The following is a 16067-nucleotide window of genomic DNA, read 5'->3' on the forward strand; positions in this document are numbered from 1 at the left end:
TTTTATGGATGTTCGGAGACTTCAACTGCTCTTACGTCACACCTTCTATCTCCACGGATAGGATCCACTAGAAGACTTTGATTTATACAACTATTTGTACAAACCCACTCAGCTAGGACTTACACTACTGCCTAAACTAAACTCCTAGTAACGACTGAAGGCAGTACCTTCCAGCCAACACTTCTTTAACATCTATGTGTCAAAGAGTACATACACAGGTTTAACGTCTTTGTGCAAGACTTTATTTGAGTGGAAGAGAGTGTTTGTGTGTGAGAACTGAACAAGGATGTTCTCACACACTGAGGGAAATATTCTTCTAATCTAAGCTGATATATTTGTGAAGAGTTCCCTCGACTGGGCTGAATGCTTCTCTCTTTAAACTGATATGACTTTGAAGCGTGCCCCTTTCTTTTCTTTCTTGTATTGTATGTTATTTGAGTCTTCACTGATCTTCTCTTTAAATAGGCGGGATAACTGATCGTACAGTGAGACTCATCTATTGTATCCGTTGCATCTTGAATTCGTTTCTTGGACTCTGTGTCTCGACTTTTCGGCTGTCCTTCTGAAACGTTTTGTCTTTGATGCACTTATGCAACGTCCGTTATTGTCCTTTGACTGGATAATGGCTTTGTATCTTCACGTACAGCTGGATTCCACTTGAGAGAGTTTGTCTTCATTCATAACTAAAGGATTCTAACTGATGCTTCGAACTGGTCAGGTAAACTGGTCTTTCAGTTGAGCTGGTGGAATCAGTTGACTCGTTAGTTGAACTGATCTCACACTAGTTCAGTTGGACTGATCAGTTGGGTTTTTTCATCAGTTGAACACTTCTTCGGCTGGCCAGGCTTCTGAGGTTTTCCTGCTGAATTACCTATCAACTGGACAATTAGCTGGACTGCTCAATTGATGTAACCAGTTAGACTGATTCATTTTGGGCGATCAGTTGGCTCTTTAGTTTTGTGATGTAAACGTCTCGAAAGAGATTTTAGATGCTGCACACTAAGATAGATTATTAGTAACATAATTAACAGGTTTTGTTATCACCAAAATTAAGATTGCGAACTTGAGAAGTTCCAACAATCTCCTCCTTTTTGATGATTACAAAACCTGAGCAGTTAAGCGCAATATATTCAGTTTAAGGATTAGAAAATTCAAATATTATTAAAGGCTTCCACTTTTTAACTGAATTTAATAAATAAAAACTCCATCTCCAAAGCTGAATTAAAACCTTTTGACAGAGATGAACATAATTAAGAAACTACTTTTTAGTTGATGAATAGGAAAGAGTTTTTTCGTGACAACTGAGTTTTAAAACTGATTGATAATATTTTTAGATTGAGAGAAAGACAAAAAGCTCTCCCTCAGAAATTGAAAAAAATCCCGTATCTGAAAAATAGTTATATAGTCATTCATTCAGAGATTATAATCATTCAAGCAATATAGACAAGAGATCTGGAAATATCTATTAAGTTACAGTAAAACACAGCTGAACAAATACGATGTTTATTTAAAGAAATTTACTTGTATTTACATCTGAACAAAGTCGAACAAGAAAGATTACTACAAAGGTAGAATATTTTAAACAACATCAGATATCAGTTGGTGTGTGTGACAGAACTGGATATACCATCAACTGGTTGCTTGACTGATTGAACTGCTGCATCGGTTGTGAGTTTATCTTGCTAGAGAAACGAGTTAAACTGCCTGAACTTGCCTTTTTAGCAGACTAACTGGTCGAGCAGACTCTGACTAAGCTCAACTGGAATGCAGCTGGTGATTTTAATCATCCAACGTCCCAGCATGGATGAGTTTCGTCTGAAGAACAACTGACCTGGTAGGCTTGCAACTGAAGACTTGTTCAAGGAGCAATTTAGCTGTGCATCTTTGCAGATGATTCTCAGTCCCCTGCAGGCTAATTAAAAATCCCTAGTAAGGAGTTTAAAGAAGTGGCTGCAATATTAGTCGCAGAGCCAATCCTCTCAACTCTTTACTAAAGAGCGACATATAAATATTTTCAAATAGTTTTGAAAGTCGTATGAGATACTTTTAAATAGCTTTTAACACTATTTTAAAGTGATATTTTAAAACACAGTTTTCTTCAAATTTTCTTCTTAGAACACCTGCTCTGATACCAATTGAATGTCGATTGCTCAGCATCTTTGGGATGATTCAAACAAAATATTCTCCAATGAGCTGCAATAGCTCGTGTTCTAAGAATATTAACACCGATGAATTAAATCGAGTTTGGATTTAAAACAAAGCGAAAGAAAATCGAAGTAATCCTTCGTGAAGAATACTGATATATTTAGAAAACATTTTAACTTATGTAAACTGACTAACTGAATTAAGACAGATTAGTTTTTGCATTCTTCAGTTCAGTTACGGTGACAACTGAACTGACGAATACTCCAACTGATCAAAACAGTTTGAAAACAAATAGTTAATCAGTTAACTACACAAGATATATTATGGATGTTTGGAGACTTCAACAGCTCCTACGTCACCCCTTCTATCTCCACGGATAGGATCCACTAGAAGACTTTGATTTATACAATTATTTGTACAAACCCACTCAGCTAGGACTTACACTACTACCTAAACTGAACTCCTAGTTACGACTGAAGGCAGCACCTTCCAGCCAACACTTCTTTAACGTCTATGTGTCAAAGACTACATACACAGGTTTAACGTCTTTGTGCAAGACTTTATTTGAGTGGAAGAGAGTGTTTGTGTGTGAGAACTGAACAAGGATGTTCTCACACACTGAGGGAAATATTCTTCTAATCTAAGCTGATATATTTTTGAAGAGTTCCCTCGACTGGGCTGAATGCTTCTCTATTTAAGCGGATATGACTTTGAAGTGTGCCTCTTTCTTTTCTCTCTTGTATTGTATGTTATTTGAGTCTTCACTGATCTTCTCTTTAAATAGGTTGGATAACTGATTGTACAGTGAGACTCATCTATTGTATCTGTTGCATCTTGAATTCGTTTCTTGGACTTTGTGTCTCGATTTTTCGACTGCCCTTCTGAAACGTTTCTTCTTTAATGCACGTATGCAACGTCCTTATTGTCCTTTGACTGGATAATGGCTTTGTATCTTCACGTATAGCTGGATTCCACTTGAGAGTGTTTGTCTTCATTCATAACTGAATGATTCTAACTGATGCTTCGAACTAGTCAGTTAAACTGGTCTTTCAGTTGAGCTGGTGGAATCAGTTGACTCGTCAGTTGAACTGATCTCACACTAGTTCAGTTGGACTGATCAGTTGGGTTTCTTCATCAGTTGAACACTTCTTCGGCTGACCAGGCTTCTGAGGTTTTCCTGCTGAATTACCTATCAACTGGACAATCAGCTGGACTGCTCAATTGACGTAACCTGTTAGACTTATTTATTTTGGGCGATCAGTTTGGTCTTTAGTTTTGTGATGTAAACGTCTCGAAAGAGATCCTAGATGTTGTACACTAAGATAGATTACTAGTAACATAATTAACAGGTTTTTTTATCACCAAAATTAAGATTGCGAACTTGAGAAGTTCCAACAAAAGTGCTCACGGGCTCGACAAATACGAGACCAAAGTCCTGGAGTGCCACATCGAAAACAAGAACTTTCAAATCGTTTTGACTGTTTTTCATTAACACTCATGTTCTCATGATGCCTTTTTATTTGGTGGTTCATGACGCCATTTGAGATGAGTTATAGAAGTAACTATCTCGATTGTTTTCAAAATAACGACCACTTCCATGTCCACGTCCACAACCACGACGATGACTTCGACTACAACCTTGTCTCTGAATTAGATTTTGGTTTCCAGGTTTAAATTCATTTTTACTTACAGCATTTACTTCTGGAAATGCTATTGATTCAGTGGGTCGGGGCTGATGATTTCTCTCATTAGCAGCTCGTTGTTCTTTTTCGCCACAAGAAGACACGTGATAAGTTCAGAATATTTCGCAAATCCACGCACTATATATTGTTGTTGTAGAGTTATATTTGATGCGTGAAAAATGTAAATGTTTTTTCAAGTATTTCTGATTCTGTAACCTCATGTCCACAAAGTTTTAATTGCGATATCATAATCCTGACTTTTTTAAAATCTTGGAATCTTAATTTATTTCATTCATCACGGACGGTCGAAAGTATAATTTCCCTAATATGTTCAAATCTTTCTTTTAATCATTTCTATAACGCCATGACATATTTTTCAATTATATTAACATTGTAATCCTTCATCAAGATGTCGACGCAAAAATATCATAGCTTTCGCTTTTTCTTGTGATTGTGATATATCATTTTCTTTAATTGTCTCACTTAGACCCAATGACTCAAGATGCTATTCTACATCGAGAGTCCATGTCATATAATTTTTTCCCATAATGTCGAGTGCAACAAATTCGAGCTTTACCAAATTTGACATGGTGGTACTAGAAAAATAACAATGCATTTTATTAGTTAAGTTGTAAATCTATTAATATGACAATAAAAATTAATGAATAAAGTATACGTACAAGCATTCTTAAAAATAAAGAAAAAACGCGAGGCGGATATTCACTGATAAATACATTACTAGTGAGTATAATAACCAAAATAAATATACAAAATAACCTTGAAAGAACCATCATCATCTTCTTCTTCGAAAATTTTGATGAATAAAATTTTTTTAGGGAGGAAGAGTAAGTTTGGAGTGATTGAATGTGATTGTAAAATCATATTTATATGTTAAAAACTAGCCGTTTATGATCATTTATGACCGTTACTGTAATGCCTGAGATTTTATTCTGTTAATCTGAGATTATTGATTATGACTTGATGTGATTAAAGAAGGACTACTCCGAGACAAGAATTGATAAAGCATGAGCATTGTATTTTTGGGATACAGTAGGTATCGCGCACATGCGTGGCAGAGAGGCGCACATGTGCGTGAGTAACAAATGCCGAGGCAGAGGACCTCGCGCATATACGTGAGACTAGGCGCCCATATGCGCGAGCATGTGAAGAGAAGAAGTGCCGAGGCAGTAGGTCTCGCGCATATGCACCAAGATGGTGCGGGCATATGCGCGAGCAGAGGAATTCTGTTGCGACGAGATAGTAGGTCTCGCGCATATGCGCGAGACGTGCAGCACAAAGAATGAGCCACTTGGTCTTGCCATGCATTATATATGTAAATTCATTTCAATTCCTTCAGAACTGATCGAGAAGAACCGAAGAAGACTCCATAGCAAATTCTCAAATTCTTGAGCCTAGAATTTGATTTTGTGCAAAATCTGACCGTCTGATTTTCAATCCGAGTTTGGTACTGTGCTCCTCTCGTAAAAGGCTTCAACGGGACGTATGTTTTACAACTTTTTGACATGGTTTGAAAATATGATATTGAAGAAATCATGATATGATTGATATTATCTGTTCCTAAGATTGGTATAATCGTATAATCGAAATCAGATCGAAGAACGAATATCGTATGAAATTGTTATCAATTTCCAGATTTGATTTGATTGAGAATATGCAGATTTTGTATCAGATTGTGTTTGCTATTGATTATGAGTTGTTGAAATTGGTATTTATTGATATTGTATTGCTTGGTATATCGAGATTGTGCTGTTAAGCCGTTGAAACAGAATTAGATTGAGTTCTGATCATATCCAGTATTGAGTTGAGTTGTATATTGATATTGTACTTCTCGAATATGTCATTCTAGAGTTGGTATTGAAGGCTTCGAAGACTGAACAGAGCCAGACTGTGGGGACCCGGACGCTAATCATCTTCTTAATCATCTTTGAGATTTAATTATCAATTAAGATAAACAAGGTCTAAAAATTTTTCTTTTTAAAATATAAGTGCGGAACGTAATGGAATTTAACTAATATACATCTCAGTATAAAAATAATAATGTACAACAATTATTCAAACTAGTCTAAGGTTCAACTACTAATTTTTCCAGTATTAAACCAAGTCTACATCCAAGTCCGGAATCACCACTCTAATCTCGATCTCTCATCATCCTCTTGACCCTGATCCTGTCCCACCTGTTGTCATGCACACATACAAACAAGACAACAGCCGGATACTCCGTTGAGAATAAATCCCAGTATAAATAAAGTATACATGCAGTTAACTGAATTAACATAAAAGCATGAATTATATCTTATCACATGTAGCATAATCAAACAACATGTATCAATACCAGTCTGTAAATAAAACATGAATCGTAATCTACGAAACATAAATCAATACGAATATGTAAATCAAATTCTAGTCTCAATATCTAAGACTCGACTCATCTCTCATTCTAATCTAGTCTAGGGATCCCGGTGAATAAGAACGTAACATGTCTCCCACCTACTACCACCAGTCGCAGTGGCGGTACGTTCTTATTTCTGGACTTTGGTCTAGCTGTATCGAATAATCTACAATAAGAACAATATCTGTATCTTAAGCACATCGATACACCAAACGTCCAGTGCCTTGGCGTATCTACCAAGACTAAGCCTAGTCTGACAAGGTGCAATGGGTCAGTGACTATACTGTCAAAATCTAACCCCTCTGTCAGTGACTCTTACTTAATAGCTCTCTGCTTTCTACTTCTAATTCAATAGAATAAACATAATCATTAAAACACAAAGGTATAAAAACAATACCATACAAGTATGTGGTTTATGGAAACTTGAGTAGAATCTAACTCAAGTCGATCTCCCAGTTAACATCGATTTATACCTTTCTCTTCTCGGTCTGATGAAGAAGAAGTCTTGTATTCCAATCTGTCCATACCCAGTCTGGAAATGACAATCACATAGATACAATATCAGTATATATCTCAGTTCAGAATCTGTTCTGATCAATATTCAAATCAATACAAAATCTGATCACTGTCAACGACATAATAATACAATCTCAATCAATACTGAATCTGATCAATATCCTGGAATGCACAATTTCGAACTCCACACTATCAATATCAAATTCCATTCAAGTCATGACATTGATTAAAACTCATTCTATATCAAATTCGGCGGCATAACGGTGCAATTTCGGTATCCCGATAAATCTAATACCAATCAATTAATATCAACAACTCATAATTCCCAACAATATCAAGCCCAAAACATAATAAATCCACACCTCCAAGTTTCGGCCCACAATCTGAATTTTTACAAAAATTATATACGGCATCCGATCAACGATCCGTTTACGGTGTTATGATCTCTATCTACTCAAGAACACATTGCACCAATAAAATCCATAATTCCCCAACATATTATTTTCGAAACTTGTTGGAAATGTATAAAAATTACCTCCTTTTGAAGCTCTTCAGGCAAGGAGCGAGAATCTATACTAGGATTGACAACTTGATGGTTGGATCTTGAGATACGAAATTTTGAAGATCAAAATCCTTGAAGGAAACCATGGAAGCTCACGTCTTTACCCTTCCAAGCTAGGCATCCATGCAAAATGAAATTTGGAAGGGAATTCCACGTTCAAGAGGTGAATCAAGCCAAGTGTCCCATGCAAAATACATTAATTACACTTTAGTCCCTCAATTTTTCACTAATTGCAAATTGGCCCCCGCTCAATCTTTTTAATTCAATTCAATCCTAAATAATTCCATTTCAATCCTAAATAATTGTAAACATCTTGGAATATAATTCAACACTCCAAAAGTTTCCAATTACATAATCTCGGATTAAAATAATATCATCTTTATTATCTCGGGCCTTACACATACTGATATTTGATTTCATTGATCAGATTGATCTACGAAAAGAAAGGTATAAATCAATGTTAAACCGGGAAGATACGAATCGAGTAAGAGATAGCTATAGTTTCCCAAAACCACATACTTTATTGTAATTGCTTTGATGTTTGCAATTCATGAGATTGATATGCTTAGTCTATTGATTTATAGCAAAGCATGCAGAGAGTCTGTGGCAGATATGCCATGTCTTTGGCAGAGGTGCCAAGTCACTGGACATTTGGTTTAAATCGATGTTGCTTAGGAGTATATCGACTCCTATTGTAGAGATTCGATATAGAAGGCCAAAGTCTAGGAATAAGAACGTACGACCATCTAGCTGGGAAGAGTAGGTGGGAGACTGTTGCGTTCTTATTCGAACCGGGATCCCTATATAAGAGTCGAGTCAGAGATGACGAGTCAAAGAGTTTGATTTAGAATTTTATATCGATTCATGTTTTTCATATTATGATAAATGCTATTGATAACTGTTCTATGCTTTTATATATGTTTATATGAAATGCATGTATACGTTGTTTATACTGGGAATATATTTCTTACCGGAATTATCCGGCTGTTGCTGTTTTGTATGTGTCCATGACAACAGGTGGGGCATGATCAGGGTCGAGAAGAGGATGGGAGATTGAGTTTAGAGTGGAGATTCGGACCCGAAGTAGAGTTGGTTTTCATCACCTGATATGTAGTTGATGAACATTAGTTTGTTATGATTTTCTTTTGTACAAGACTTGTACTTCGGATCATGTTGTTGATATTTAACTTGATCTTGTGATGTGAATGAGATGGGACCTATTTTGTTATAGAAAAATTTACACTTGTTTATAAGGTGTTCAACATAAAAAAAAAATTTTATGACCCTGTTTATTTAATTGTTCCCAATTAATCCTAATGATGATTAATAAGATGAGTTAGCGTCCGGGTCCCTATAACAGGTGGTGTCAGAGCTGTAGCTGTATGTTCCTTAGACTGGAATAGAAATGAGTGAGCGGGGTAGATTGAGTTTTCTTTCCTGCTTTTGTGTAACAACATGTTTTACTGCTTTGAAAATACATATTTACCTGATTATCTGATATGATTGGAAATATGTATTATTGAAAGAATGAATTAGAACCGATTCTTGATCAGAGTTATGATGATCAGAGGAGGACTGAAACAAAATTTTTATATTTGGTTGCTAACCATTTTGATAATCAGATATGCCTCCTCGAAGAATCCCAGAACAGGGTAGTACCTCGACTAATCCGATGGATGTTACAGCGACACCCATGGAAACACTGCTGAAGAGATTTCAGTCGTTCAAACCGCCGACCTTGAAGGGCACTGAGAATTCTGTTGACCGTGAGAGTTGGCTAGATGACATTAAGATGTTGTTTGATTCCCTTGATTACACAGATGAACGAAGATTGAGACTGATTGGGCACCAGTTGCATGACGTTGCAAAGAATTGGTGGCTCACGACTAAGAGAGCGTTGGAGCATCGAGGTACAGTTATTACTTGAAAAATCTTTAAGACTGAATTTTATCAAAGATTTTTCCCAGTATCGTACAGAAAAGACAATGGTGCAGAGTTTGCTAATCTGAGACAGGGTCAACTAAACATAGAAGAATTTGTGGCCAAGTTCTCTACCTTGTTACGATTTGCTCCGCATGTTCTGAGAATGATGAAGCGGTGGTTGATCAGTTCATCAATGGGCTGAATCCTGAGATCTTTACACTGGTAAATGCAAGGCGACGGAATAATTTTGCTGATGCCCTGAACAGAGCCAAAGGAGCGGAAGCGGGCCTAATTAGGCAGAAAAGAGCTTCGTATGTTGCTCCACCTCCGAAACAGCAACAACCTCCCACTCAGTTCCACCAAACCCCTCCCAGATTTGATAGTGGTGGTAGCAGCAGTGGAAAGAAGGATCATTTGAAAGCCTGAGGCAAACAGTTTAAGAAGTCTGGTAGTAGTTCATCTAGCTCCAGTGGTTCGCGACAGAGCCAGAGTTATACAGGGGTCTATTGCAGAACTTGTGGAGGGAGACATCCCACAGAGCAATGCCAATGAGTGTTTGGTAGTTGCTATATCTGTCGACAGCAAGGACATTTTGCTAGAGTCTGTCCAAAGCGAGGTTCTCAACAACCCTAGGGAGCAGAATCATCTGGATCAGTGGCTCAGATTGATAGACGATCATCAGCTGTTCACTCTGTCAAGCCAGCACCTACTACTCAGTCACAGCCAAGGCCAAGAGGAAGCCAGACTGTTAGCCAGCCTCCGAGACAGCAGGCCAGAGTGTGTGCATTGATTGAAGAACAGGCACAGGAAGCACCTGATGATGTTGTTGCAAGTAACTGTTCTCTTTGTGGTTACTCTGCTTATGTATTGATTGACACAGGTGCATCCCATAATTTTATATCTAAGCGATTTGCATTGATACATGATTTGCCTGTTGGGTCATTATCTGCTATAGTGTTTGTCTCTTCACCTTTGGGGAGAGGTCTTATATCAGTGAAATCTGTTAAACGTTGTATACTGCAGTATGATGGGAATGAGATTGAGATAGATTGTATTGTACTCGGTTTGTTTGATTTTGACTGCATTATCGGTATTGATATGCTGACCAAGTATAGAGCTACCGTAGATTGTTTCCAGAAAATTGTGAGATTCAGACCTGAGATGGCTGATGAATGGAAATTTTACGGTAAGGGTTCCAGAGCTCAAATTCCTTTGATATCTGTGTTGTCTATGACTCGATTATTACAGAAAAGAGCAAAGGGATTCCTTGTGTATTCAGTAGATGTACTGAAATTGAGCCCGTCATTGACAGATTTGCCAGTGGTATGCGAGTTTGCTGATGTCTTTCCAGATGAGATTCCGGGTTTGCCTCCAATCTGAGAGATAGACTTCAGCATTGAATTGATACCAGGTACAGTTCCTATTTCTAAAACTCCATACAGAATGGCACCGATTAAGTTGAAAGAATTGAAAGATCAGTTAGAAGATTTACTGGCCAAGGGTTACATCAGACCGAGTGTTTCTCCTTGGGGTGCTCCAGTATTGTTTGTTAGAAAGAAAGATGGTTCAATGAGACTCTGCATTGACTATCGGCAACTGAACAAGGCTACGATAAAAAATAAATATCCTTTGCCTCGTATCGATGATTTATTTGATCAGTTGCAGGGTTCTTCTGTTTATTCCAAGATCGATCTGAGATCTGGATATCATCAGCTGAGAGTCAGAGATTCCGATACTTCAAAGACAGCGTTCAGAACCAGGTATGGCCATTATTAGTTTATTGTCATGCTGTTTGGTTTAACGAGTGCTCCAGCTGTATTTATGGATTTGATGAACTGAATATTTCAGAGATATTTTGATGATTTTGTGATTATCTTTATTGATGATATTTTGATTTATTCTAAGAATATGATTGATCATGCTGAGCATTTGAGAACTGTATTGAGAATTCTAAGAACTGAGAAGTTGTATGCTAAACTATCTAAATGTGAGTTTTGGCTGAAGCAAGTGATATTTTTGGGATACAGTTATATCTGGAGATGGTATTTCTGTTGATCTTAGTAAAGCTGAGGTTGTGATCAGTTGGCCTAGACCGACATCAGTGCCAGAGATACGCAGTTTTATGGGTTTAGCAGGATACTATCGTCGATTTATCAAAGATTTTTCCAGTATTGCGAAGCCGATTACTCAGTTGACTCAGAAGAATGCACCATTTTTTTTGTCAGAAGCTTGTGAATTTAGCTTCCTAGAGTTGAAGAAGAGATTAATCAGTGCTCCTGTGTTGACTATCCCGTCAGGTACTGGTGATTTTGTTTATTGTTATGCTTCTCACAGAGGAATAGGTTGTGTTTTGATGCAGCGAGGACATGTTGTTGCGTATGCTTCAAGACAATAGAAACCACATGAGACTCGCTATCCGATTCATGATCTTGAATTGGCTGCTATCGTATTTGCATTGAAGATTTGGCGACACTACCTATACGGTGAGAAATTTGATATCTATTCTGATCACAAGAGTTTGAAATATCTATTTTCACAGTCTGAATTGAATATGAGACAACAAAGATGGCTTGATTTATTGAAAGATTTTGATTGTGAAATCAAATATTATCCGGGAAAATCGAATGCAGCAGCTGATGCACTGAGTCGAAAGGTATGTTATTTATCCTTATCGACGATTGGTGCTCCGAATTTGATTGAAGATCGCTGTCTTTCTGGATTAGTATTTGAGACAGATTGTCAACCTCTGAGATTGTATGCCATTCAAGTTGAACATGAGTTGATTTTTCGAATTAAAGAAGCACAGAAAGTTGATCAGAATGTACAAAACTCGATATTGATGGTCAGATCAGGGCATCAATCAGCATATCAGGTTCGTGATGATCTGTTATATGTGAATAATCGACTTGTTGTGCCAGATGTTTCAGATTTGAAACAGCAGATTTTGACAGAAGCGTATTGTAGTCGTTTGAGTATTCATCCTGGTCACGGAAAAATGTACAATGATCTGAAGAAACAGTTTTGGTAGAAACAGATGAAATCAGACATTGCAGATTTTGTGTCTAAATGTTTGAATTGCCAACAGGTAAAAGCAGAAAGTAAGAAACCAGGAGGTCTGTTGCATAGCTTTTCTATTCCAGAGTGGAAATGAGATCACATTTCTATGGACTTTGTGACGAAGCTACCACGATCCTCCAGAGATTGTGATGCGATTTGGGTCGTTATTGATAGATTGACCAAATCAGCATGCTTTATTCCGTACAGAATGACGTACAGACATGACCAGATGGCAGAGATTTATGTCAGAGAAGTGGTCAGATTGCATGGTGTGCCTAAGTCGATCGTATCAGATCGTGATCCACGATTTACTTCGCACTTTTGGCACAGTTTGCAGCAAGCTCTAGGTACGAAATTAATTTGAGTACTGCATATCATCCTCAGACAGACGGACAGCCATAGCGGACTATCCAGACGCTGGAGGATATGCTTAGAGCTGTAGTGCTAGATTTTGGCACTAGATGGCAAGATTCTTTGCCACTTTGTGAATTTTCGTACAACAACAGCTATCAGACGAGTATAGAGATGGCTCCATTTGAAGCGTTGTAGGGAAAGAAGTGCAGATCCCCTCTCTATTGGGATGAAATATCTGAGGTACCTGAACTTGGGCTTGATATGATTCGGGATATGAATGAGAAAGTGAAGCTGATTCAGCAGAAAATGAAAACAGCTCAAGACAGACAGGCCAAATATGCAGATATTCGAGTCTACCGTTGGAATTTGAACAAGGAGACAGAGTATTTTTGAAAATTTCTCCTTTTAGAGACATTGTCAGATTTGGCAAGAAAGGAAAATTATCTCCTCACTATATTGGGCCATATGAAATTCTGGAGAAGATAGGTACTCGTGCCTATCGACTCGCTATTCCTCCTTCTCTATCTGGTATATATGACGTGTTTCATGTGTCTATGCTGCGAAAATATATTCCTGATGATTCTCATGTTCTTCAGCCAGACGAGGCAGAACTTGATGAAACTCTGAGTTATTTTGAGAAACCGATCCATATTTTAGAACGTAAGGAGAAGCAACTTAGAACAAAGACTATTCCGCTTGTGAAAGTTCAGTGGAGTCATCATGGCATTGAAGAAGCTACTTAGGAAACTGAATCAGACATGAGACAGAAATTTCCAGAGTTATTTCATTGATGTGAGTTTTCTTATTTAGCTTTTGTATATCTCCTTCTTGTATGTGATTTGATTGCTTGTGATTTTGGGGACGAAATCAGATCTTAGAGGGGGAGAATTGTAAGACCCAAGATTTTATTATGTTAATCTGAGATTATTGATTATGAATTGATGTGATTATAGAAGGACTATTCCGAGACAAGAATTGATAAAGCATGAGCATTGTATTTTTGGGATACAGAAGCTATCGCGCACATGCGCGGCAGAGAGGCGCTCATATGCGCGAGTAGCAAATGCCGAGGCAGAAGACCTAACGCATATGCGCGAGACTAGGTGCGGATATGTGCAAGCATGTGAAGAGAAGAACTGCCGAGACAGTAGATCTAGCACATATGCGCGAAGATGAGGCGTGCATATGCGCGAGCAGAGGAATTCTGTTGCGACGAGACAGTAGGTCTCGCACATATGCGCCGATGATGGTCGCGCATATGCGCGAGACGTGCAACACAAAGAATGAGCCACTTGGTCTTGCCATGCATTATATATGTAAATTCATTTCAATTCCTTCATATCTGATCGAGAAGAACCAAAGAAGACTCCATAGCAAATTCTCAAATTCTTGAGCCTAGAATTTGATTTTGTGCAAAATCTAACCGTCTGATTTTCAATCCGAGTTTGGTACCGTGCTCCTCTCGTAAAAGGCTTCAACATGTCGTAAGTTTTACTACTTTTTGACATGGTTTGAAAATATGATATTGAAGAAATCATGATATGATTGATATTATCTGTTCCTAAGATTAGTATAATCGTATAATCGAAATTAGATTGAAGAACAGATACCGTATGAAATTATAATCAATTTCCAGATTTGATTTGATTGAGAATATACAGATTTGGTATTAGATTGTGTTTGCTATTGATTATGAGTTGTTGAAATTGGTATCTATTGATATTGTATTGCTCGGTATATCGAGATTGTGCTTTTATGTCGTCGAAATAGAATTAGATTTAGTTCTGATAATATCCAGTATTGAGTTGAGTTGTATATTGATATTGTACTTCTCGAATATGTCATTCCAGAGTTGGTATTGAAGGCTTCGAAGACTGAACAGAGCCAGACTGATATTTGATTTCATTGATCAGATTGATCTACGAAAAGAAAGGTATAAATCAATGTTAAACCGGGAAGATACGACTCGAGTAAGAGATAGCTTGAGATTCCCAAAACCACATACTTTATTGTAATTGCTTTGATGTTTGCAATTCATGAGATTGATATGCTTAGTCTATTGATTTATAGCAAAGCATGCAGAGAGTCTGTGGCAGATATGCCATGTCTTTGGCAAAGGTGCCAAGTCACTGGACATTTGGTTTAAATCGATGTTGCTTAGGAGTATATCGACTCATATTGTAGAGATTCGATATAGAAGACCAAAGTCTGGGAATAAGAACGTACGACCATCTAGCTGGGAAGAGTAGGTGGGAGACTGTTGCGTTCTTATTCGAACCGGGATCCCTATATAAGAGTCGAGTCAAAGATGACGAGTCAAAGAGTTTGATTTAGAGTTTTATATGGATTCATGTTTTTCATATTATGATACATGCTATTGATAACTGTTCTATGCTTTTATATATGTTTATATGAAATGCATGTATACGTTGTTTATACTGAGAATATATTTCTCACCAGAGTTATCCGGCTATTGTTGTGTTTGTATGTGTGCATGACAACAGGTGGGACAAGATCAGGGTCGAGAAGAGGATGAGAGATTGAGTTTAGAGTGGAGATTCAGATCCAGAAGTAGAGTTGGTTTTCATCACCTGATATGTAGTGGATGAACATTAGTTTGTTATGATTTTCTTTTGTACAAGACTTGTACTTTGGATCATGTTGTAGATATTTAACTTGATCTTGTGATGTGAATGAGATGAGACCTATTTTGTTATAGAAAATTGTACACTTATTTATAAGGTGTTCAACATTAAAAAAAAAAATTTATGACCCCGTTTATTTAATTTTTCCCAATTAATCCTAATGATAATTAAGAAGATGAGTTAGCGTCCTGGTCCCCACAATTACAAAATCTTAAAAAAATAAATGTATGTATATGTAAATTTTATGGTAATAATATGATGTATATAATGTTAATCATGTTTAAATAATTATGGTTATCACATCACAATATTATAATGTGGTGTCATAGACTCCTTTTATTTAATACTGTGACATTATACAAATATATATATATAATTATTATATAACACAATAAAATATATAAATAGTTAAATAATCACACCACTATATAATGAGGTATCATAGACTCTTTTATATAATAACATGATATTATTCAAATATATATATAAAATAAATAAAAGTAACACAATAAATTGATATAAGCAGTGTAATAATATAATCACATCACATTATTATAATGAGGTGTCATAGACTCTTTTTATATAATAACACGATATTATATATTAAAAATATGCACAATAAAAATAAATAAACAGTAAAATAAATATTCTTACTTTTGAATATTGTTACATTTTTCTTGTGTTTTGGAGCTTGGAAAAATATGGAGAACCGAACCTTGGAGTATCGTGCTGATAACTTGTTAAAAATAAAATTTACGGTAAAAAAAAACCTC

Source organism: Primulina tabacum, chromosome 10, assembly GCF_025594145.1.
Source record: "Primulina tabacum isolate GXHZ01 chromosome 10, ASM2559414v2, whole genome shotgun sequence".
NCBI classification, from domain to species: Eukaryota; Viridiplantae; Streptophyta; class Magnoliopsida; order Lamiales; family Gesneriaceae; genus Primulina; species Primulina tabacum.